Genomic DNA, 26,566 nt, shown 5'->3' on the forward strand with positions numbered 1-26,566 from the left:
CCCCCCCCCCCCCAGTATAAAGTGAAAATGGTGGCTTGTTAGTGTTACCTGCTGTGTGAATTTCCTGATTCTTAAGTGGGTTAGAAATTGGCATATTCCATTATCTTCTTGAAGGCACAGATAGTCTGACACAGGAATCCACTGATTTGGGAATTTTCAGGATTAAAAATGAGTCAATTATTCCTTATTCGGTTTAATTTTTTTTTTTTTTTTTAAATACAGAATTAGAAGTAAGTAAGAGTACAGAATATGTGTACTTCATTTCTTGTGTCAGGAAACAATATTCCTTCCTTTATTTTTGTGTTTCTCATTTCTCAGGGCTCATTTGTGGTGTTGGCCAGTTTGTTCTCTTCGTTCCCCTTTCCTCTCAAAATTCAAGGTGTTGGAAGAACAAGTACATTTAAAAGTCTTATCTTCTCCTGGGTTACTGAACTGGGTGTGCTGTGCACTTTGGTGCCTCCAAGTACTGTCTAAACTTCAGTCAAAAATTCAGGTTCAGGAGTTGCAGGAGGGGTGGCAATAAAATGTGTTTGGATGATATAAGGGCTGGAAAGTGGGAGCTGTGTCATGCAAGCAGCAAGCATGTCTTTAGTCACTTCTGTTAAGTGCTTTTCTGGCTAAACTAGTGTCCTCTTGCATAAATTCTCATCATATTCTAATAATACACAATCAGAGTTACCATTTACTTCTCCTCTAAATTAAGGTCCTATATTCTCTTGCTTTTCTCTCTTGGTTTTCCGTGTTATTTCTTGAAGTAATGAGGTGCAAGAAAAATAGTAAATCAGGTATTTTCCATGCCTGTATTTTTGCAGATAATTTTACCAAGGAGAAACTATCTTAGAAATGCTTATTTCCAGACAAAGGAGCACAATTTGATCTTGAGACAAATATAAAGCAGTAGGCATTACATAGCAGTAACAAAATTAAACATGAAAATTAACTTCAGTACTAACTCAAGGATTTCATATCTGGTTTTTAATAAAAGGCAGGCAGCGTTAGGAGAAGAGGAATGGATTAAAGCTGAAAGAGAGTAGATTTAGTTTGGATATTAGGCAGAAATTCTTGGCTGTGAGGGTAGTGAGGCACTGGAGCAGGTTGCCCAGAGAAGCTGTGGCTGCCCCATCCCTGGAGTTTTTCAGGATCACGTTGGGTGGGGCTTAGAGCAACCTGGTCTAGTGGAAGGTGTGCCTGCGTATGGCAGGGGGTTGGAACTGGATGGTCTTTAAGGTCCCGTCCATCCCAAACTATTCTGTGATTCCATGGAACTTCTAGATTCATGTCTCTCTATCAAGCCTCTCTGGTTTGCTGTGAAAGAAGATGAGAATTCTTCCTCAGAAGAGCATCTAGGAGTGCTGTTAGAAGCTCTGCCATCCTAAAGCACCAAGTCCTGATAAATATTTAGCAGTGCTGTTGCTAGAAAGTGACACATTAGTTCAACGTCGAGCTTGTTTGGCTTCCAGCTGTAATATCTTGCTGTGCCGTTCTCTGCAAGGATCACAGGGCTGTTTGTTATTTGTTGTATTCACAAAGTACCTATGAAAACAAGGTCAGGGACTCATCTCCCTAATGAAGGAGAGGTTTGGCCTGGCGTCACGGAGTCTGTATCCCAGCCAGACCCACTGTTTTCCGAGCTCTTCCCTGAACACTTGCCAGTCCTTTGGCGTCTCCGCAGCGTGGGTATCAGAACTGGACATGAAGTTCTAGCCTAGAACTCAGCTTGATTTGTTGCACGAACACTGAGCTGATGTCATCAGCCAAGCCCTTCATGTGGTTTTGCCCTGCACTGGCCATCCCTACCAGGGTGATTCAGTACGGCTGCTCCCGAGCCCTTCTCTGGGAGAAAGTGTCCAAGTCATGGAGGAGTAGCCTGAATTCCTTCACATCTGGGTGACGTTGATTTGTTAGGATTAAAATCAGTTGTTGCCTTCAACCACTGTCTCGCTATGGAGTGTTACTGTTTCCTCTGCCAATGCTTCAGTTATTTAAAAACTTAACTCTCAAGTATTTTTATTATGTGGATTGTTTATAAAATTTCTAGGGCCCAGTCCCATGTCTGTTGCTCCTCATGTCACCTGTGCTTTAACAGGGAAGCTGCCATCCACCACCTTTGCATGAAAAAGCTGTTACCAGCTCTGGAAAAGATGAGGGGACTTGGGTATCCCAGGTGAATATTCTTACAGACAGAATGAGTCATTTTTGTGTGGACTTCTAATGTGTGGGTGAGTGAATCATCAGGTGTTGAACAGATTAATCCTTCTTAATAGGACATGCACAAGATAGTGTTTTCTCACTGAGACAACTTGTAGCTGCCTAAAGACAATATTACAGAGGCAGAAATACAATGACGTCGTGTGCTTTGGAGCATGATACCTTGGGAGGTGATCCATGAAACAGCCCAGTGTTGCTTTTCATAGTTCATGGCGTGCGTGGGGGGTAGTGGCCTTTAAAGAATTGTTAAGAATAGAAGATTTTGGTGGGGGGAAATAATTAAAAGTTGACTGATAGTTGCATAAGAAACTGATCCAGAGTTTGACTTTCTGATGTACTTGTCTTACAAAGCAGTTGTAGGTGGGTTGCGTTTGTCTTTTCCCGGTGATAGGACAGGAGGAAGTGGCCTCAAGTTTCATCAGCAGAGGTTCAATTTGGATTTTAGTAAAAACTTGCTCACCAAAAGGATTGCCAGGCCCTGGCACAGGCTGCCAGTGGCAGTGGCGGAGTCGCTATCCCTGGAGGGATTTAAAAGATGTGGCACTTGGGGACATGGGTTAATGGTGGCCTTGGCAGTGCTGGGTTAATGGTTGGACTTGGTGATTTTAGAGGGGTTTTCCAACCTAAATAATTCTGTTAAAAATTTGCACACCTCATGATGTTGATCCAGCATAGATCAATAGCATGTGAAAAAATAAAACCATGTCTTTGGTGAAGAGCTGCGCCCAAGGCCCATTTAGGAAGAAAAAAAGAGGCTAAATTTCTTAGATTGTCTCAATGTTGGAGATTTTTTTATCCAGTCCACAGCCAAGTTCCACTATCCAGAATTATGCTTAGTTTTGAGTTTTAATGAGGTCTGAAAATGACGGAGCAAAACCATCTTGCTGTTATGGCTGATTTAGGATAGGAAATGAAGTATGACATTTAGCCATGGGTAGGCAGAGTTGAGGGCTTCAGTGAAAACTCACCACAAGTTTACGTGAAAAGCTGGTGGTTCTTTCCTAGAATTTTATTTGAGGTTTAGTTTTGTACCAGTACTGTGAGCTCAGGCAGTTTTCTTGAGGTCTCACTGGAAAGCACTTCTCAGTAGGTGTCTTCTAGAGGGTTTTGAAGGGATAAAAATTATTTTGGAGAGCATTACATGGACAAAACAATTTTTTGAGCAGCACCACTTTTTACATAGGTCAGGGCTACAGGCTAGAAACACACATTTTGGTCACCAAAGTAAACTTGAAGGGAGATTCATTCATTGTAAATGAAGGTGCAGATGCTTTTAGAGTCTGACCAAATCCTTGTACGTAAAAGCATCTTCATCCTTACAGACTTCTGAATATGGATTTCGTATAGAGTAGAAGGGTTGAACACCAGAAGTGCAATAATAATAAAAAACCACAACACCACCCCCACTCTTCACACCCCCCCCTTCCCAGCTGTCTAGCTCAGTGAATTTCACACCACGGTTGCAAGGCCAGAATGATTATGAATTAGGGTTAGCACAAAATCTAGCTATTTGAAAATTTTACAGCGTTTTACTGTAATGTAAAGGCTAGAATTTCTCTGAAAATCAAACCTGAAAAATGCACAAGGGCTGGGAGGTCTCGCTTTGAAAACCCAATTAATTGTGACAGAAAATGAGATTTCTAACCTTGTCTTTCAGTCAGAACAAATTGTGCCTTGTCCCCTTGCACTTTGCCATTTGAGTTCTCATCTGTTCTTCACTCCTTCAAGCCAAAATCTGCATCCCCAGTTGAAGTACATTAAAAATCTTGTGTATAATCAACATTTTTTGACTGCTGGTTAATTTTTGATCTTTATTCTGAGTGTCCTTGGCCAAGGCCCCAGGGTGTCATGACCAAGTTCACAGGAGGTGCGGGCTATGGTGAGGTTTTTTGAAAATATTACACTGTGAAGTGGCTCTCTGAGGGAGTATCTTTATTGTGGTGAAAGTCATACTTCAGGTTTTCACTCTGATTGCAGCTTCAGCATAGCTCACTCTAATTTAGTTAGCCCAAGGCTATAACATACTGCTTTTCAGGATTGTAGAATGGCCATTAATGGGAATTTGCTGAGAGTGGGTGTGTATGCCTGAAGGAGAGTGCGCATAAAAAATTAAAAGCCTCATCCTTATGGTGTAGTTGGTGTGTGCTGTTGTCCTTGATCTAACTTAACTGGGTACTACAGGTGAGAGCAGCACAGCAGTTCTCTAAATAAGTTACTTTAGCCTTGAAATCTGCATTTGATAAGATTTTGTTGGCCTCAGTAGTGTGCAGCTGGTTCTTAAAAATGAGTTTTAATTTGTGTACTCAGTGATTTACAGCCCTGCACACAGTGAAGTGTCTTTGCTTTATGGATGGCAGAAGATACGTGGCTTTCAAATACCTTTATACACAGGTGGAATTTAATTATGTCTTAACAGTAATTGGTGATAAAGAGAAAAGTCCAGGTCCTCAGTGCATGACCCCTTGCTCTAGCCAGTGTCACCTTTCCTTACACTGGCTTTTTCCTTTTCATATGAAAAGAGGGCAGGTTTAGATGGGATATTAGGAAGAAATTCTTCCCTGTGAGGGTGTGGAGGCCCTGGCACAGGGTGCCCAGAGAAGCTGTGGCTGCCCCTGGATCCCTGGAAGTGTCCAAGGCCAGGTTGGACAGGGCTTGGAGCAACCTGGGCTAGTGGAAGGTGTCCCTGCCCATGGCAGGGGGTCTGAACTAGATAATCTTTAAAGTCCCTTGCAACCCAAGCCATTCTATGACTCTGTAATACTTAATAATACATTTTTTCAGACTGTTGCTATTCATGGCAATATCAAGAGGTAAAAATTCTTTTATTGCTGCGGAGGAGTATTTATAGAAATAAAGCTCCATCCCAGCTCCCTGCTTGCTGCCATGTTTTAGAGGAGGTGTGAGAGCTGTGAATGCATCCTTCAGGGTTTCAGGAAAGCATTGATGTTTCAGTGTGCTGAGCCAGAGCACCTCAGTGTTTGTTAGGATTTAGTTCATGATAACATCCCCCAGAGATAAGTCAGAGTTCCCCAAGAAATCCCAGATGGAAACCAAAACCAGTGTACAGCAGGGAAATGGTGGTTGCCACTGCGGATGTAACAATCTACCTTAATTCTTCTGAGACAAGGGTGGTGAGGTGGCTTGCTAGCTTTTCTTCTTCCCACTCCTTTTAGCCCAGCATATTCCTGTGGGATTGTAGGACAGGAAAGCTGCTGTGTTCCACAAGGCACTTCCACACAGGGCTCTCTTATCCCGCTCTAATTATGATCGGTGTGGCAGCTGCTGCTGTTAAGGACATGCTGCACTCATGGAATAAAAAATTGCTAGAATTCAGCTTTTAATTTATTTGTCCTCCCATTTGGAGAGAACACTTAATGTGATTTCATGTAATAAAGCCAACTATGTGAGCAGCCACAGAGGTGATTTTCTAAATTTAAGGTTTCCTTTGAATTTATTCTTATCTCACATAGATTGGATTACTATAGGCTGTGTCAGCGTGAGTCACTTGTAAGTGCCTGTTAATCCAATAAATCTGAGCGGTTTCTTATGGAAATACTATTTTCTGATTTCTATTTATATGGTGGTCCTGGCCTTGTTGAATCCGTGCTGACTTCACTGGAAATACCTCTCTGGAAAAAAATGATACCGTTTCACATGCTAATGGAAATTGCAGTGAAGCAGTAAAATGAAAAACAGCCTCAAGTAATTAATAAACGGTTTAGAAGTTCTTTGTGTCACCTTTATGAGGTATTTTGTAGTAATACTGCCCGAGTCTAAAATGAATCGTCAGAGGGTGTTGTTTTGTTCTGTTTGTTTTATGGGTTTTATTCCCCAGTTAATAATGCTGTTCTATCCTCCATATTATGTTTTTACATTACCCTGCAAGTTTTTTCCCTTCAGTTGTTGCCACTTCCCTACTCAAGGATGTTGGTGGTTGCATTACTTTGGGCATTAATTTCCCACCCATAACATACTCAACTTCTGAAAACTAAACACTTAAATAGAGAAAAGTAGCTGTTTTAAAATAACTTCAGCCTTTTTCTGTTTTACTTTTGCAGCAACTGGTATTCAGCAGCAGCAGAAGGCAAAAGCTTTGCTATGGTTTGGAATTTTTGCCTGAAATAAGAAGGAAAAAATCAGCATAAGAAATGTTTTTCCAGCCTGAGATCAGTGTGCTTCTGTACCAGAGAGGGAGGGTCTAAACACTCCTAAAGGCTGGCTGGTAAAACGTGGTCCTCTTTTGAGCTAGAAAGTGCAGAATATAATGATTTATACTATGCGTTGGGAATTTCTAGTGCTGAGGTGGGGAAAAAAAAAAATGCATTTACTGGAAATAGTTTGACAAAATTCGATGTTTGTAACATGTGCAACAGTGCTGCTACTGTAAGGCACCACAGTTTTCATAATCTTAATGTGCTCATATGTACCAAGTTTCCAAATACCTTCCTCCTCTCTGTCTCTGCCGTTGAATTTTCTCGTGCATGGTATGAGGGATGGGATGCTGAAAATCCCTGGATTTTTTGACGTGTTAAGACAGACTTGTGTGGATGTTCACTGCCTGCTTGATGACACATGGAATGTTTATTGAGCCTGTGCAGTAAAATGCTGCCGAGGGAACTGGATCCATAGTGGAGGAGATGAGAAATTTTAATCCCCGACTGAGGCATTTTGCAGAGGCAGCTCAAGACTGTGAGGTTGAGATTTTGGATCTCTTAGTGGTAGTTTATTGGTAGCTACTCCAGATCCTGATTAATTGGCATTGCAGCTAATTTTGCCAGCTAAACATATAACCTGGTCTAGGGGAAGGTCCTCGTCTAGTGGAAAGTGTCCCTGCCCATGGCAGGGGTAGGAGGTAGAGGATCTTGAACGTCCCTTCCTACCCCAAACATTTCATGAATCTGTGGTCTCTCCAGAAAATACTTAAAGAAATACAGAGGATACACAGAGGCTTAAAGGTTAACAGTGTCTAGAATAAAATCGCAAGAGAAAAGGGAAAACAAAGTTGTGTGTGTCAGTTGATATATTAAATTTAAGTCATTTGAAAAGTAAATACAAGGATACAATTTAAAATCAATGTAAAAGCTCATTAGAAGCACAGAATGGTTTAGGTTGGAAAAGACTTTAAAGACCATGTTGATCCACCCCCTTACCATGGGCTGGGATGCCTTCCACTATCCCAGGTTGCTCCAAGCCCAACCCAGCCTGGCCTTGGATACTTCCAGGGATCCAGGGGCAGCCACAGCCTCTCTGGACAACAGTTAGATAGGGTTTGTATAAAAATCTAAGGGACAGAAAGATGGATAACCAGCATTGACAAGTAACATGAAAAAAACCTTGTAAATACACTGGAAACTGGAGGAAGTCAAGGGATAATGCAGGTCTGGTCTCCTTACCAGAGTGAAGATAATAAATCAGAGATACTACACTGAGTAAAACTGCTGAGCGTAACTGTGTTAAATCATGGATCTTCTGAAGGAACTAAAATCCCTTTGGACTTGCTGTGGGAATAATTTTGGTAATTAACAGGTCTCATTTGAAGACAGTGTATTGTGATTTTTCCCATCTGAGACCGGTGCAGACTCTGGCATTTTACCAGAAAACAGGTGTGGGCAGTGTGTATAGGCAGGCTGACTGAGAGACTCAGATGCCAAATTTTTCTGAACACTGTTAGTTTAGAAATTAGGAATTTACAGGTGTTTAAATAAGTATATTTGTTGCAGTGGATTGGACTGATTTAGGTAAGGCCAAATTGCTGTATGTGCCCAAACAGGCTGTGTAGCAAAAAGAGCAATGTATGGAGAGATGTGGAGAGTGAAGTTGTGGTCTAAAACAAACCTGGTGTTTCCTAGACAAATCTGGTTTCTAAACCCAGTTTTTATTTCATATAAAGGTTAAAATTCAGATTTCTAGTAAAAGCACAGACCTGTTTCAAAAACTATTCTAAACTAAGAAAGGGAAGGCACAAGTGTTTCCAGGACTGGGACATGGAAGTGTTTTTTTTAATTTGTTTGTGGGCAGCAATGTGGCACAAATTGCCAAGACCTGGGTTTGAAAGCTCTGTTCCCTTCCAAACACTTACAGTAACCATAAAACCCAAAAAAGATAATTTTTTTTTGTGGTTTATGACCTTGTTGCACTCCCACAGAGCTACTGAGTGTCGAGAAAGGATTCTTGCCCCAGGTACTTGGGCATGTGAATAAGGAAGGCTGAGTTCACCCTGTAGGTTTGCTGATTTATATGGAATCATGGAGTTGTTTGAGTTGGAGAAGACCTTTAAAGGTCACTTAAATCCAGCCATCAACTTACCAGCACCGTCATGTTCACCACCAAAACCATGTCCTCAAGTGCTCTATCCATATTTTTTTTTAACATTTCCAGGGATGGTGTCTCCCCCACTGCCTTGGGCAGCCTGTTCCAGTGCTTGACCACCCTTTCCATGAACAAATTCTTTCTAATATCTAATCTAAAGCTCCCCTGGCACAACTTGAGGCCATTTCCTAAAATGAAAGGTTCAGTTAGTAGGATATTTTAACAACAACAGCAACAACAAAATTACAGGGTCCGTTCCATAGCCTTTGTGCACACCTGGGGTTCCCTAAGTGCTGCATACTCAAATGGAATTACATACTTCCTTTTAAGAGCAGGAGATGCAATTTCTGTGCCATTTGATGGGATAGGTTTGGTACTGGCTGCTTATCAAACACTGAGAGCACTGCAGAGAGGGAAGTGAGGGAAGAAAAAACTGAAAAGTAGTAGCAGAAGATGTTTTGGCAGTTAAAGACTTCTCTTGTAGAGGGATTGTTTCCAGGACGACAAGGTTGATGGAATTACAAAGTGAGAGTTTTCTTTCCTCTTCAGCTTATTAATCAGTGAGGTAGGAAAACTTCGCTTTGTACGTGAGCTGTGTTACATCAGTTATTTTTAGTCTGCACTTGATTGTCCATGTGGCTCTTTTTAGCTATTTAGGAGATACCTGGCATGCAAGAAATCATTTTAGCTTCATAGGTTTTTTTTAAGGTCACATGGTATTTTAAAAAATGACAATCTGGACTATTAACAGCTCTTTCTGGTATTTTTTTTTTTGTGTGTTTGTTTCTCAGAGAAATAAAACAGCTTTGTGCTTTAAGTTCCAAGCTCATCTCACTGGTGGGATGTGAGTTTCTTTCACTGTTTGCACAGAATTTTTCCTCTGTTGGTATAATACTTTTTTTTTTTTGTATATACTAATGATATACTGTCATGCAAATGAATTTGGAATAAATTAAAGTATTAATTTTCTCCCAGAGTATATTCAGCTGTAGGATTCCATTGTGAGATCTATTTTCAACTGGAGTTTGGGACTTGGAATAAGGCGGCACTGAATTAAATGTAGTTGCCAATTTTAAAGGGGCACAGCTCGTGTAAAATCACACCCATCTCCAAAATATGTTGATCTATTTAAAATCTGGAGGAGTATGATGAAATCTGTACTTGTGTGGTTTTCCTTTGTATATTTGATTGTATTCCGAGTGTAATTTTTTTCTTGATTGTTTTTTTTTTCCTGCACAACAACATTTTGAGAAAGAAATGCCATTTTTTTAAAAAACCACAAATATTGGCTGTGCATTTTAGAGGCTGAAATAACAAAAATAGTGTCCAGGTCATTAGTGAGAAACACACTTCATAAAGCTGTATTGTTCTGCTAAATTAAATAGCTTGAAGTTTAACTCTGCCCCTTATAAAGGAGTTTGATGATTTCATACCCCCTAATGATACATGTATTTATTTCATGTTGTGATTTTAGAATTTAGGATTAAGAAAACACTTCTCCTGCGTAGTTGTCTGATGAATTAATGAGATACTCAGCTTCTTTCTGAATGTTTTGGGGTTCTGCTGGTGCTGAAGGTTGGATGCCATGTCTTAAGACTTGGGTGATCACTTGTGAGCAGTTAAGTTTATTCTTTGGATGTGTCTTTCTATCCAAATCCCTGATCCTTTATTGATTTGGGAGAATGACATGGCATGAAAAACGCCATGCTCAGGTGACTCTGGTGATCACTGCACTGTTCCTGTATCCTGGGGCTTTCCAACTTGTTGGAAGGGGAAGGGAAGCTGTTGGACAAATCCACGCCGGCATTTACTTGTTGCTTTGTTATCCCTTCCTGGCTGCAAACCATAGCCAGAGTCAGGATTCTTTCTGGCTGGTGTCCTCCTTCCATCTCTCTCTCTCTTTTTTTTTTTTTTTTTTTTTTTTTTTAATACTCTTTTTTTCTTTTTTTTCCTTGCAGATTACCATTTTCAGCAGAGCAAGAGCAGCCCTGACCTTGAGCAATGAGATGTCTCTGTGCTTCATTTTCCACTCTGTCCCCAGTTATTTAGTTATTCCATTATCTGGAGCATACCAGTTTTTCTTCATGGAGGTTTGAGAAGTTCTTCCAGGTCGCTACTTAGCCTAGTAAGGGAATGAGGAATTTTTTTTGCTACTTCTTCTGGAAGTTTACTAATTATGTGGTTAAATAGAGAATGTAGCATCAGAGCATTCTTTTTCAGGACAATACTCTCATAACTCTGCTTAGTAGATTTTTCTGTTTGTTTTTCTGGTTGCTTGCTTTTCTTTTGCTTCAGTTCCCAGTAAGGTATGGATATACTTTCTCCTTTTCTACGTATTTGAATCCAAAGCACACAGCAGGACATAAGGGACAACCCTTTCAATATTCAATTCCTGCAGAAGTTACTTAGAGTGCCTGAAACACAGGGCTGCCCAGGTATGATCCCACACCAAGGGCAGGTCATCACCTCTCTCAGTTAGGTGCTGGAGGCCAACAAGGAACACTCACAGATCTAAGAAGACATATCTAAAAAGATATTTTTGAGCAATTAGATGATTTTTTAAAAATGTTTATTCACTTTCTCTGTGGATGCGAGGAATTTCTTTGGTCAACTCTGCAGTAGGTCTTGGAATTTATTTCTAGTTCTTCAGTGTTATGGTCAAGTCACCTGGCAGTCTCCAAGGTTCATTTTTATAGAGCAGTTTCATGTAACAGGAATACTCTGGCAATCAAAATCAGAGAGACAAGAAGGATGGAAATATTTTCCAGTGTTGACTAAAAGCAAGCAGTAAACTTGAAGCATTACTTAACAATGTGATGAGAAATGTCAGTTCAAGCAAATACTTTTTTTTTTTTAACAGAATTTGTTTTCTTTGTTGTGTTGCAGAAAAAGAAGCGGTGGCTGAGTTGCACAAGTGAACCAGGATGACACAAAATGTAAGTCAAAAGGAATACTCGTTTTCCTATTTTATAAGACTATTGGTCAGCTGTTCTATAAGACATCCATTTAATTAAAAAGGCCATTAGTTTTCCTCATTTCCTGGACCGTCAGTGCAGTTTGTGGAACTGCCTGGGTTCCCTGGTTTGGAGCCACATGGCTCAGGGTGAGTGGCATGAGGTGGATCTTCTCTCTCCCTTTGTCATCACTGTGTCAAGGCACAAAGGAATTCAAGGTTGGGTTGTGTCTTAATTATTGCTGTTGCAGCTGTGGTGGTCCAGGGATGTAGAGAAGAGAGGTTGGAAGGAAAGAGGGGCTGGAAAGAGATTTTGGCCTCCAAAACTTGTTAGTATTGTCTGTAATACCAGCTGGTGTAAGAAAAGCTTGGACCTTACTTTAAGGCTGCTGTATATTGGCTGAGTATTTTGGAATATACTTAAAACATTTACTTGAGTACCGTAAGTGTTCATGGTTTGATGTGGCTCCATGGTTTGGAGCAGCCTGGTCTAGTGGAAGGTTTAGCACAAGAGTTTTTCCATTTTGGTCAAGAGAGCAGCATGTTCTTCAGTGGTATTTTGCATAGCAAGCCTTAAAGACCATCTCTTTGATTCACTTGTAGTAGACAATGGCAAATTTTAAAGAGAGATGCTTCCAACTGTCTTGAACAGAGCATGTTCTGTGTGATAACAACATCTACATTGCAATTGTAATAACAAAACCTAAGGTGATTCTGAATCTGGTTTCACACCAGCTAACAAGTGGACTCATTATAAGATGATGTGAGGTTTTCTATGTATTGTTGACTCAACTCTAAAATTTCTATAACTCTGCAGAATGTGTCTCAGCTTGTTTACTAAGCGAGAAGTATATTCTTAATGCATAGGTTTTGAAATTATTGGTGACTCCAGTTTTTCCAACAGCGTTTGCAGGGTGTTATAGTTGTAATTTTTTTTTTTACTTATATGAATGCCATTTTAATTTATACCCATGTCTCTCTTTTTAAATTTTTTCTGTTGGAAAAGTTCTAAGTAATTCTGCAGAGCTGCTTTTTATAGATGCTCAATATTAAAAAAAAAAAAAAAAAGTGGTAGAACATGTGTCAGGCATCTGCAATTCCTTCAGCATCATGTTTTCCACGATGATTTAATAGCTAATGAGTCTCCTCAAGTATCTTTGCTTCCAAGACCTATTTTATGGTAATAAATCCTCTTTGCTGTAAAATTCTTGAAATGATTCAGTAGGACAATTGTTTCCTTAGCACATTCCCTGAGAGATCATAGACAGAAATGGAAAAATCCTTAACCTGGTCACTTTTTTCCCTGCAATACATGTGGTCAGTGCTGGAAGTGATAATGATGTTGCCAACATTTGTGCTGGTGAACTTCACTTGTCCAGTGCTCCCTGCTCATCCCTTGCGGATTCACAATGAGTTTTCTGTTAAGAGGTGCTAAATTACACTGAGAAATGCTGATCCAGATGCAGAATAAAAGATTTGTCATGGTGTGATGCAACTTCTCATTTTAAAAAAGGTCTGTCTCAAAATTCATATGAAAGTACCAATGAAATTACCCAAGACTTCCTTAATTTCCTCATCCCTTTGCACATGAGGGTGGGGATGGTGCAGTCCTTGGGGTAGAGGTTGATTTAATAAATTACCAGGCGTGTGAGGGTGGTTGACTTCTGATACCTGATCTGTCAATCTCTGGAGGGTGGTCATGCATTATGTAACCCCTTGTGGCTTTCTGACACCTGGAAAAGGCTGTTTAAATTGGTCTTTAGTTACTGGGGGCAGGCAGGGAAGGAATTCAACCAAGAGCCCATGAGGAGTTCTGTGTAGTAAGTAGCTCATCTAGAACATGATGCGAGCAAAGAAAAAGGAGATGGGTTTTTGGTGAAAACTCTGCACATCTGGAGTTCCAGGTGAAAAACAAGCAGGTTAGAGAGGGATTCAAGGAGAAATGGCATCCCTTGATTTTAAAATTTGCATCTTTGTGCATTTCTGCTGTTTTCTTCCTGTGATGTTTTCCAAGTTGAACATCAGATATGGTTACAACCTCTAGGATTGCCCAGAGAAGCTGTGGCTGCTCTGTCTGGAAGTGTTCCAGGCCAGGTTGGACAGGGCTTGGAGCAAACTGGGATAGTGGAACGTGTCCCAGCCCATGGCAGGAGGTTGGAATGAGATGATCTTTAAAGTCCTTTCAAATCCAAGCCTTTTTATGATGCTTGAATCGTCCTTCAGGTTTCATGCTGAGGGAAGCAGTAAGTTCTGGGGTTAGTTCTTCACATGAGCATTTCCTTAAAATAATCAGGCTTTAGGATCTGGGATTCTTGATTCTCTTTCCTACCTCAGAACAGGAAGTAAAGCTTTGCAGTTACCCCAAGGTTTAGAGCAGATTAATGTATTAAATTAGATTAAATCTCTTACATTTGTTTTGGAAAAGGGAACCTTGTATTCCTACAGGCCTCACCTGCCAAACAGAGATAATTCCATTTAAGCTGTGCATTTTAATCAGGTGCTTTTACTGCAAGGCATAAACCTTTGTTTTTTCAAAGATGTCCTTTAAAATGATCCAAAATAACTTTTGTTACAGTCACGATAGAGAACAACCTCTGCATTTAAAAGATGGACTCCAAAATTCCATCTGCCCTGCAGGATCTTGGCAAGAATATGTTGTGTCATGTCAGTGTATTCACTCCAGTTTATGTCTTACAGAAAAAATGGTAGTACCATGCACACAGACACATCTAGGGTTGGTAGAAGTGTTTTCTGTCATAGCTCTGTTCAAATGGTTGGTTGGTTGTGTGAGGCTGGTCTTAAGAAAGGGCCAGATGATAAGAAGCCCTTTATTGGCTGAGGGAGCGTTCTGCTAACTCATGTACCTTCCACAGAGTGGCTTTGTCAGTCGTGTTTGTCACTTGTGAAGTGAGGGCACCAGGGCTGCTTCAGATCTCAGGCACAACAATAAATATTATTATTTTAGCAGTACTCTTTAGCAGTAAAAGCCCAATATCTGACCTCAGGAGGAGCTCACTCCTGGCTCATCTGTGAGCAAGTTGGTGTCTTGGAGCATATTCCCCTTTATTCTGAATGAGAAGGAGGGTATGAAAAGAAAATTACAGACAGCAAGGGTTAAGAGGAAGCTATTACCCTCTTCAGGTGTCCCTTTTTTTCTGAGAAGGTCCACAGGCTTGGATGGCAGTAAGGGAGACAAACCCTGAAGAGGTCAGTGTTGTTGGAAGTGAGGGGAGTAGCCATTCACACAGGCAGTGGGTATTCAAAGAGAAACTCTCCATTTGACAGTGCTGTCTTCTAGAAGACTTAGAAACATAAAAACACAACTTGGTTTTGAAAGAGGGCTTTTAATTTATGTCAGATGTGAAAGTACCTGTGGGTTTAATGTGTGCTCTGCAAAAAGTGAGGAGCTTGCTAAGATGAGTTCTTAGATTTCCTTTTTGTGCCTTGCCTCTGTGGTGAGGTGGCTTCACATAGAAAACCCTGGCACCACCAGTGGTCACTGAGCACCTTTTATGTGCCTTTTGTAGGGGTAGTCCTTGTGCCACATGAGCTGTGTGCTGGAGTGATCTGTGTTACCCACTGCACTTCATGGGGCTAAAGGATGGTTTGTCAGTGTTTTGGGTAATTGCCTCATCTCTGCCTGCAGTGAAGTAAATCTGCATCTGAACAGAGAATACATAAAATGCATTATACATTACATTAATGCAGGAAATAGAGGCATCATAAATATATCTATTTAGTAGCATCTTAGCAATTTCAATTTTCATAGTTTCCAAGCAATGTTTTCTCTCGTCATAAGATGAAGGAGTGCTAGTTCAATTCACTGTGCCCATATGAAAAAGAATTTGCCTTTAGATAAAAATTTAGGACTTTCTTTTTTTTCCTGTTTCCTTGGTTCTGAAATACTAAATCCTTTTATATAGTATGTGTAGAGAGGAGGAGATAATGGGTGAGATACCACATCAAGGAAAAAAAAAAATCTATGCAGCCCAGAATTAACACTTAAATGTTTGTGGAAAACCTTGTTGGAGTGTTGGAGTGCAAAATGGATTTAGGTTTTTAAAATGAAAGAATGGTAGGACACAGAGATGGAGCCTGGAGATCTGTGTGGTGTTTGTGCTTCTCATCTGTTGCATAAGCTTGGACAAGCTGCTTTGCATTTTCCTGCTTCATTTCTCCTCTCAGAGATCTGTGTGTTTCACTTGCTGATGGCAAAGCACTTCAAAATCTTGAGTTAGTATTATCATGGACTTCTCTAAGCTTACTTTAAATCCATTTCCTCCTCACTTATTTATGCCCTCCTAAAGACAAGAATAAATGGAAATTTCTTTTTCTTTTTTTTTTCTAAATGCTATGGGTTGACTGATATTCTGCAGCTGCTCATGGCAGGATTTAACTGGTCCTTCCTGATGTCTGAGCATCCACTGAGCAGCTCCAAATCCAGAGCCCTGTTGGGTACATAGTGTCTCTAATTCTCTTAGGGCCATGGTCTGCCAAGAGGTGTTTCCTTCCTCATTGGAATCACCAGCCTGGAGTTTCCCAACATCCTGGTGTAAGAGACCTTCACAGGCTGATCTTCCACAGAAATCAGCCAGAGCCTGGAGCATCGTGTGTGGGTGGCTGTCCTGGGTGATGCTGGAAACTCAGTTTGTATCTCCCAAAAGCACTGCCAGGGTATCAGTGTTCTCTGCAGCATCCTTGGGTGTGTGGCACAGCGCTTCAGCACCTGTGCTTCTCCTCACCTCCTGGTCCTCAGAGGTGCAGGACTGATGTTCCTGTGCCAAACTAGGGCAGAGTGAGTGTGAACCTCAGTGCAGGGAGACATTCTTGACCTCAGGTGCTGCTGCTGCTGCTGCAAATACGTGAAGTGAATTCAAGCAGGAATTAGAGGGTGTGGATGCAGTGGCTAACCAGGAAAATGCATCGATCCTGCTCAGCCAAGTGTTCTAGAAATTTAGTTTATGGAGTTCAATCACTGCCATTAGAAGAAACCCCTCTCCAGTGAAATCTGTGTGCTCAGAAGCAGCTGCCACACTGCTGGGCAGCTTTGCATTCTCCATTAAAACATTACCAGCATCCTGGCAAGGATCCCAGGGACGGAGCTGAGGAAGTGGATGGTATAAAAGCAGAACTCTTTGGGCTTTTTGTTCTGCCTTGATCCGTCAGCCTTGCTGCGACTGTGCTGTGACAGAGCATCTGCATTCTGCGTCTGGAGACACGGAGAGTGAACTCCTGAAGGATGGCTGCTCATCCCTGTGCTTCCGTTCAGGGGTGTTAAAAGCCCTGCAGGCTGTACACAAGCGAGCTGTAATTTATTTTAATTAAATACAATAGCTGCATGCACGCTGCAGAAGGGATAAGACAGGGATTCCCCACCTCTGATTTATCGTCTTGCTGTTTGGATTTCTTTGCCATTGTCTTCCCACTCACAGATTTATGCAGGGATGTCTCATCCTTTCCCTCCTGTGCTGTTAGCAATGGCATCTGTCTTTCAAAATACAATTTTTCTTAAATTTTTCTGTTGTTGAGAAGCCATTCTTACCGTGTGTAGCAGAGCTATCCCTGCCTTCCTGACACACACATACCTGTGCAACATTTATTTTAATCAGAGAACTACAGGAAGCAAAATCCGCATCCCTTGGAAGCCTTCTCATGGCTGATGTATATTTTTTGAATTAGGGAGCTGGGAGTACCCACCCTGGGGCTGGCAGGCAGCCTGGCAGGAAGCTGGACAGACTGGCCTGCCGGCCAATCTTGTTGCCTTTTATAGAGCTTTTTGGTGAAATCAGCACATTTCCACGCAATCGGTGCTTTGCAGTGCAAATTTGTTGTGTTTGGGAGGTTTTTGGGCAGCTCTGGTTTTAGACTGCAGCTTGTGACTTTGGGAAATGGTTGACTAATTTTAATAATTACTAGAGATGATTCTGGGAGAAGAGAGGAGGTGTTTCTATGGAAGAAAATCCTCTTGGAAGGATGTTGTTTAGCTGGTAGAGGGATTGCCTGATGCATGACACATTCAGGTAGGTGAGTTGGCTGGCAGCGACCTTACGCTCCCCATCCACAACTCTTGCATGACAACTATTTCTGATCAAACTGCTGGCCACTGTTCTTTCTTAGAATGGAAATCCACACCATGTAGGACCTGGATCTTCCTCCCACCTCTTTTGGTAGGGCAGAGTAAGAGCAATCAGTGGGGAAACACAACCTGGGAGAAGCAGCAGAAGCCTTTGGGTCTGGAGGACAGTGTGTGGCTGCACTCCATCTGCACAGCCATCCCTGGTGCTCTGTCAGGAGTCATGGGACTCTGGCCTTTGGGTCATGGAAGTGCTGGGAGGAAGCCAACTTGCATTCCCGATGTTGAATGTTGAATGATGTTGGCATTTTCTGGACTTCTTCAGCATCTGCTGTAAAACCCCTCAAACCCATTGGCACAGCAGAACATCCATCCAGCACTTGAGACAGATCAGGCTGATCGTGAGTGTATTTTCTCTCTTGGTTCTCTTCAATAAATGAATCTGCCTCAATGGAAGGTTCTTTAGATTATGAAGCATTTTGAGGCTCTGAGTTTACAATGAATCACAAATTAGCAGTTCTCTGAAAATAATGTCAAGTAAAACTGGTCTTTGCTTAAGTTGTTGCTGCTTTCAGAGGAAACATGAATGTGACCTGGATTCTCAGAAACAGCTCATGTTGTTGTGGCCTTTGAGTATTCCTTAGAATGGATCTGATGTTTACACAGACATAAATAATCATCTGTACAATTTTGCTGAGCCTCTCTTAAATGAAATGCCATCCACCAGGGAAGGATATATTTGAAAGTACAAAAGACTTAATATGTTTGGATTTTGTTGTTGGCTGTTGGAGCTCTGGTATTTGTACAGTCGCTGTGTGAAAGGTGAGTGTGTAAATCCCATTGGAGGAGAACCCAGATGATAACCAAGAGCAACAGTAAAACCAAAATGAATAGGAAAACTCTCCTATTGTGTGATTAGTTTGAATAGGTTTGGTGGTTCTTGTGTACATGGAGTGTAACTTCACAGGATCCCATCCAGGGACACAACACATAAGTAGTTCCTCAGAAATCAAAGGGGGTTTAATCTTAGAAAACTTTCGTAGTAGGAAAGTGTGGCCTTTGTATTCAGAGGCTAAGCTGGTTAAGCAAACATCGGATATTGACTTGATTTCTTAGTCTGGCTTTGGGTTTGAAAAGTATCTACTGAAATGAAACATGCCTCTTGTAAAAAAAATATATTCATCTTCTTCCCCAAAAAAGTGTGTGTGCCATGAGCTCCTGCCTTAGCAAACAGTGACTCTTTTAACTCCCTTTGTGCTTTCTGTGTTATCCCTGTACTCTGCTCCAGTGCTCAAGGTGCACTGGGAAATTGAGGTCTCATAATGTGGCTGTTGTTAAGTAAAACTACACTGAGATTCAGGAGTTCAGAGCCTGCAGGAGTCAACTCTGCAAACTGTTTTTTTCCATACCCAAGAAGCGTGAGTCAGATTTTGCTAAATGAGTCAAACCTGTCCTCGGATTCGTTTGAAGACAGTCTAATGGATGTATAAATTAGACCAGTATTATTACTGTGCACAGAAAAGGCTTCTGAAGCTGATTTAGTTTGCAGTGTCCCTTTGAGTGCCAGGGGGGACAGGGTGGACAGAGGTGATGGGGCAGTGTGGCAGCTCAGGTTTGCCTGGGTGCCCAGGAGGGGCAGGGAATCATTCTCAGCATGGAGAATGGACACAGGTTCCCTTTAGTTCATTGCTCCTGTGGGAGTCATCCAGGGCCTGAGAGAGGGTTCGTGTGAGTGTGCTCGTCCTGGGTGATGCTGCTCAGCTCTGCCTTCCTCCTGGACAGCCCCAGGGATACGAGGATGAGCATTGTCCCTGGGATTGAAAAGGTGGCAAAACCCCACTCTGCTCATCCCTTGGGAGCCATGTTGGGCTTCCAGACACAACTCTCACAGCAAGAGCAATATTCTCCTAATGCCTTCCTGAAATGAATGCCTTTCCCCACGCTTTGCATTCCTTATGCCAACATTTGTGTGCATAAAGCTGTCCTCCCAGGTCAAGTGTCTGGAGCTGCCACCCTGCAGCAGGATGTGACTCCCGCATGGTTTGCTGGCTGTGTCATGCAGGAACCCTCCCTTTCCTCGGAAGGAACTACATGACCATTAAACCTCGAGCCACAGGCACTTTCCAAGTCCCAGTTTCTTCTCCTCTGTTCCGGTGTTTAACCCTCACTCTGAGAAATCTCTCATTGGATTCTGACTTTTTCACCAGGAAATGAGTTCGATGGCTCCATTCTGAAGCGCTGCTCTTTGACTGGCCGAGTCAACAAACATCCTAATATTGTGCTCAGAAAAGTGACTAATCCCTCCTGTGTTGAATGAACTGGTAGACAGGCATGCATTTATTTTTCCTATTCCTGTGTGCTATCAATCTAGAAGGAATTTTTGAAACTTGCTTTTTTTTCCGCAGTTTTTGGTGGGGACCCAGAGGAAATGAGTGATGGAATTCAAATGTAGCAGTTGAAAGATTTCTGCCATTACTTACTTGTGATACAAAGATGGGTTGGCAGCATCAGATACATGATATGCACAATCCTTTGTAGGTCCCTGGATGGTTCTAATTCTTGTATAACTCAAACCAGCACAGAGTTGTCTTCACTCTCAATGAAGAACGTCATGTTTTTGAAATTTATTGGGTTTAGATCATTCAGATCTTCATTATCTTTTCTAAAAGGTTTTGATTTATAAGATGATGATTGTAGAAGAGTGGAATTCAGGATTCCAGCAGCAATCCTGTCACTTTTTTGGTTTTGTTTTTTTTTTCTCTAGTTTAATTCTGGCAAAGTTTTGTGAAACACAGTGTTTAAAAGGTGTTCTGTACTTTTTTTACTCCTTTTCTGTCTAGTTCCTGACTTGTTCCATCTCTGTGAGTTTGTGATTCCATTACCTTCCTTCATCTCCAATCTGCCAGTAATTTCTGAGTTAATTAGCAAGAAGCTGAGAGCAACAGGTTTGAGATTTTGTCATGCTAAGATTTCTTTTTGGGAAACTCTATGTTCCAATTGGAGAAAGTATCTTTTGCCTGAGGGAATTCAGAAGTCTGCTTCCCTGTCATGCTGACCTGCAAAGCTGTTTCTCTCTCTGATGCTCATGTAAATTTTTATTTCTAAGGAATTTAACAAGATTCACCACCGGCAGTTGCCTCTCTCTGACAGCTGCTCAAGGATGTAGTTTAAAGTAAGCCTGTAATTTTTTGGCACCTGTAGCTGAGTAAGATAAACCCAATCTTGATCCACACCAGTAATCTAGTCACTGTTGTATGGGTGTAGAGTCTCCCAGAAGGTGTTTTGTGTACATGAGTGCTGTATCCTATTCACTGCAGATGGTTAGGGGTGCTGGAGTGACTCCAGAGAAGACAGGTTTATCATCAGCACTCATTTTTATTCAGGATTTCTGAAAAAGAACCACTTCCTGGACAGGATGATAAACAGTTACTTCAAAAAAAGGAAATCTTCCTATCTTGTTTGGAATCTTTCTTGGGGTTGCTGCCCCACATGCTGGAGACAGATCTGGCTGTTGTGATGTACAGGAAAATACCTGAGGATCTGGTGTTTAAAGACTATGAAAAAACACTTTAGGGAGTACCAGTTGTATTTTCAACCACCTACATTATTGCTCAGCTCTTTACATGAGACATGTGCCATGTCTCTTCAGACAGCACAGAAAAATCTGTCTTCAGTGAATCTGTGTGTCATTTTTAAACACAGCAATAAAATCACATTGTACTGAAACACTGGACTGTATCACTAACCCCATGTATAAAATTCACCCAGTTGATTCATATTTTGTTGCTACAGTGTGTGAAATAGAGTTGAGGTTTCTGACCCCTAAGAAGATGAATTGCCATTATGGTTTTGTTGTCTGCACACATAAAGTCTGTGTTTCACCAATTGTTTGTCGAAAGGGAGTAGAGTCCTTCAGTATTTAAAAGAGGGCATCGCATTAAAACTGAGCTCGTACCACAGTGTCTTTTTTCTCTCTCCTTTTTTTCCACTTTTGGGTCAGATGATTCAGGTTTTCCTCAGTGCTTTTAACCTTTTGCCATCTGAGTGAGCTGCTCAGGGGACAGCAGAACTGTGAGGCCATCACTGAAAAAAAATGCCTCTGCTGGGAGAGCTCTGTTTCACTGTCTCACAGTGTTTGCTTTTAGTTCTTAGCCCTTTGTTACTCTCTGTTTTTCCTCAGCACTCAAGTGGCATCCTGGTAAACATTCCTCTTTACTTATTCTTTCACCTCTAACACTTTCCCCTTTTAGTATAGAAATCCATGTGTGAGATAGAGGAGAAAAAAGGGGTTTGTAGCTTGTATAATTTACCAGCTTTTCGTGGAAATGTAGACTTAATTGCTGGCAACAGAGCAAAAAACCAGATCGTTACTGTTTCTTAATTGTCATTGGTACAAAAATTTCCATACCTTGTGGATGCTACATCATAAAATCATCCTAATATTTTGTTCCCCAGATAATAAAGTGAGTGAACCCTTTAACTTCCTTTATGAAATGCAAGAGAGAATTTCCAGTGCACTTGTGGGCTGTCCTGCCTTTTAATATTTTCGAGTAGATTTTGAAACATTCATGGGGTGTGCAAGAGTGTGTAGCACACCAGTGAGTATGAGTTGGATTATTTGGAGGCAGAGTGGTAGAGATGGCAGAAATATATTTGAAAATACCCTCTGAATAGTTCATGTGGTTTTTGTGCAGACAGAAGTTCTTCACCGAGCAGACCTGAAACAATTATGCTGTTTGAAATCTGATTTTAGAATGGCTTTATGTTCTCACAGAGACCAAATATTTTATCTCGTTTTGAACGTGATAAATCTGCCAAAGGCGACAGAGTTAGAACAGACCCACATTTCTGTAAGTGAAAGCCGAATTTGATCCTTCTTGTTCTGTGCTTTTTAGTCATGTGATAATCTTTCCATAAATCATGTACTTGAAAGGTTTTCTTACTTCCTGCTTTTACAAATCAGATCATGTAAAATGCAGATGAGCCCAGCTTCTGGTTTATTAAGCATAAGCAGAACACCCCCTCTAAATCCCCTTTGGTCACACCAGCCCTGCCTTCCCCCCATTTGAAAAGAAGACAGCAAGAATGACAAACTTTGACTAATAAAGCGGAGTTTTTTGGTCTCCTCCCTTTCTTATTCTGACCTGTACTGTGCTTTCGTTATAAAGCAAACGTAGAAATTACCCTGTGGGAGTGGTGAAACTGCAGCAGAGAAACAAAAACTATTTGGATTCATCCGAAAGCTGTTCATTCGCTTGCTCCTCTTTTTATTAGCGGCTCGAAGCGTGCAGCCTGTCTTGTTCTGACTGCTTGTCTGTCAGCAAGAGCAGAGGTAATTCTTCGTGTGTCTCTTTCCTTTTAATAGTGCTTTAATTTTACCAGAGAAGTTATTTATATCTTTATGATTATCTGTTATTTTAACTGCTTTAAATATGTGGATACAGCTGCCTGGACATATTCTGTCAATCTCAGCGAGCTCCTTTTCCAGTAAGTTTTATGGCTTTTTTGAGTAAAGAAACGGGAGGGTTTAGACTCAGATCCATGTTTTACAGGTGGAAATCCCAGCTCTCTCCACTGGAGGTTGCAAAGCAGCTTCCAGCAGACATCAACAGCCAAAATTTAGTCTGTAGTGGGTTTTTGTTTTATTCATCCACATCTACCACGGTGAACATCTCTCTGTGCTGTTGGTGTTGCCAGCACTTTCGTGTTAGGGAAAATACATTACTGTAAACTGATGAGCAAGTTCTCGTTGCTGTTTGCTCTGGCGGGGTAGGATATTTTTAGAAAGTCGTTTCAGAAGTGTAGAACTTCCTGATACTTTTTTGTGAATTCGCTTCGAACTGAAAACGCGGGACTGGCAGCGTTTAAATTCCGAGAGGATCGCTCTCCCGAGGCAAGGGAAGTGTTCCTGGTCCCTGGCTGCAAGTGCAGGTTGTTAGAGTTATGAGACCAGAGGTATGTTAACGACCAAAGAAAAGTTTGGTTTGGCTGGTGGCTGAAGCAGCACTGGCAGAAAAGCCTCTTAAATATCGCCGGGTAATTTTGTGCTCCTTAACGCCTTTGCAAGGTTTTTTAATGGGGGAAGGAAGGAAGGACAAACGGAAATCCTTTCAATTCTGCTAATATTACCTCAGATAGCCACTTCTGGAGCTATTCCAGATATATTACTGGGTGTATTTCTGTGTTCTTCACATGAAACATTTCCCTGAGCATTAATCCTGGAAAGTCTTGGGTCTTCTTGCTTGTGTAGCACCAACAAACATGATGATTGTGAGCGTGTGTGCGAGGGGAAGTGGTGGCTGTATGGGAAAGGGCAAGACGACAAGTTCAAAAAGAGAAGGACCCTCTGGTTATGTGCCCTGGTTTTAAAAAAATATTGCCAAGTGCTTAATGATATGTGTAAGTGTGGCTTCTGATGTTTGCGTTAATTTTCACGGTTGCAGTACAGGTCAGTTTGTCTCTGAAAATGTAGATTTTCTGAAGTGCTCGGTGAAATCTGTGTTTGTCAGTCCAAGGAGTTGGAAGAACAGCAGCCAGCTGTATTGAGCAGGGAAAATGTACATCAGGACCCTTAAGTTAAAGGTTAAAATTAGAGTTCTCTGCCTGAGATCTTGGGCATGTGATTGCATTCTTCTGTGTTGCAGTTTCCTATCTGGAAAATTAGGATTAATAATACCTACTGGTAGATGTGGTGCTTAGGGACATGGTTTACTGGTGGACCTGGCAGTGCTGGGTTAATGGTTGACTTAATGATCTTAGAGGGCTTTTCCAACCTTAATCATTCTCTTTCCTTATATGAAGGAAACTGAATGAATCCATTATTGTTGTTGTCTCAGTATAATCTGTGAGAATCAAGAATTGCTACAGTCAGGAGCTCTTCCAAGTGACGGTAAAGGTTTGACAAAGAAGACACGATAAGTTACAATTGATGGTTAAACTCTATTCCTGTAGCAGCTCATGCTAGTACTCTGATTGCTTCTGTTGAGTTGCAAGCTGATTAGAGCCTAAAATTAGGTTTGTTGAAGAGCAAGAAGAGTTTACATGAAGGGTAGTCATTACCATCAGCTAAATAAGATTTTATTTAAATTAAAATTGTGCAGTAATACATGGCAGGGAGGTTGGAACTAGATGATCTTGAAGTCCCTTCCATCCTGACACCTTCAGTGACCAAGCCAAGATAACAAAATTCTCACAAATGGATTTGCTGTTGTGGCAGTTGTGTTCAATGATTAACTGCATGCAGTTCTTTAAAAATTCTTTTTAATATGTATTTCTCCAGACTTAAAAAATAACTCAGCTATTGGAAGTTTGGATTTCAGCCTCTTTGCTCAAAAGCTGTGAATGTGCTAACATACATTTACTGCATGTAAGAAGCTGACTAAGTAGAAATGCAGTGTACAGGAGGTAAGCAAGGTGATACTGTTTCTTCTTGCTCTATTTCAGCTGGGGTTTAAAGTGGTAAATCAGTGAATTGGTTTTAACATATTTGTATTTTTGCCATTGATTCCCAAGTTGTTAAGGGAGGAAAGGTTTTCCTCATTTATGCTGAAAAATGGACATGAGAGGAGCAGAGTTTTCCACTCCCTGGCTTGCTGGGTCATGCCTGGGACACAGACTTGGTGTTTCTGTTGTCAGTAAAATGAGGGTAATAGATGGAGTTGTTCACAGGTTCAGAAATTCTTCAGTGATTCTAAGCCCCTATGAAAACAAGAGATGGAAACTTCCATAATAATTTGTGCCAGTGTTTTTAACTGGCTTTTAGAACCAAAACTTTGCAATGAGTTTGCACCTACATGGCAACTGAAGAACCTGCCTCTTCTTTGTCCTTTCTTTCAACCCTCTGCTTAACCACAGCACACATCAATATGTGACCAAAAAAACTGAGCGTAGGAATTCATATTTGTAGAGCATTATCCATAGATGACTTCGTGCTTGTTCCAGTCTTCCTTATTTTGAGGTTCTGAAATGCTTTCGTAACTTTTTCCATTCACATCCCTGCCTTGAATTGAAGCCATGTTGAAAAAGAAAATGATTTTGCATTCTCTAACGAAAACTTCCAAAATTTACCTCCAGCTTCAGCAACACTTCACTGCTACAGCCCTTTTTTTCCTAATCTGCAGAACAGAGCAAATGAAAATAAATAGAAGCTGGCATGTTTCTTCTTGTGCAGTTTTATTGGTGTGCATGTTTGTTCATTTGTCTCTTCACTTGTAGAATTCCATGATCTTACAAAGTGGTTTGCGGTTTGGTCTGAATTGATGAGGCTTTCCTATTTTTCACATTTCAACCATTTCTGACATTTTCATGCAATAGAAACAATGCAGCAGAGGAGCCGCAGTTCTTTTGAAAATAGCCATCAGATACATTGGTGCCATCTTACTGCTTGGAGAAGATTTAAAGGGTATCTTGATGGATTTTTGAGCATATTTTACTGAAGAATTTCAGAGGCCCATTCATTTGTATTTCCATGCTCAGTTGTCCAAAGCTTGCTAACAAATAGAGAGACAGACATATCCCAAAATGTGGATTTTATACACAAGTCTGATAAGGATGGCTACAGATCTTGCTGATTTTATGTGGAATATCTGGGTTGCTCCTTTCAAGGGTTTACCCCTTACCTACAGTCACCCGTTACGTTGTTTTCATGATTTGTCTTAAAATGGAGGAGAATTTGGCTGTATCCTAAGCATGGGACTGGGCAGCAGCACATGGAACAGGGTTTGATCAGACCTATGTGACTGCTGGAATGTGGATTTGAGTGTGGTGGCACAGCCACGGCTGTATTTTCTTTAAAAAGCAGCACTGTGTGCTGTACACGCTGTAACAACAATAACACTCTGAAGCAAGAGGTCACATTGATTCACACTGGAGTTCACTGGTCCTCAGACTTCAGCTGAGGTCAGTAATGAACTGAAACAACCTTTCCAGCATTTGCTTTTCCTAGTAATGGTGCCAGTGGAGATGCTGGGAACGACCTCCTGGAGTTTTCAGGGAAACTCATTGTTCACATAAACTCTGAGAAG

At 41.2% G+C, this 26,566-nt stretch overlaps 1 long non-coding RNA gene across 2 annotated transcripts in view; it reads left to right on the plus strand.

Annotated features, from left to right (window-relative positions):
* The window catches only part of LOC121676221, a 78,570-nt gene that overhangs the window by 47,319 nt on the left and 4,685 nt on the right, over nucleotides 1-26,566 (plus strand). For both annotated transcript variants that reach the window (XR_006020394.1, XR_006020395.1), the window contains exon 4: nucleotides 11,404-11,453. This is a non-coding gene — a long non-coding RNA (uncharacterized LOC121676221). The remainder of the gene's footprint in view (nucleotides 1-11,403; nucleotides 11,454-26,566) is intronic.

This window comes from Corvus kubaryi, unplaced genomic scaffold (genome assembly GCF_017639235.1).
Source record: "Corvus kubaryi isolate FWS band 111438036 unplaced genomic scaffold, C.kubaryi_AGA036_p1.0 135, whole genome shotgun sequence".
In the NCBI taxonomy this organism is placed as follows: Eukaryota; Metazoa; Chordata; class Aves; order Passeriformes; family Corvidae; genus Corvus; species Corvus kubaryi.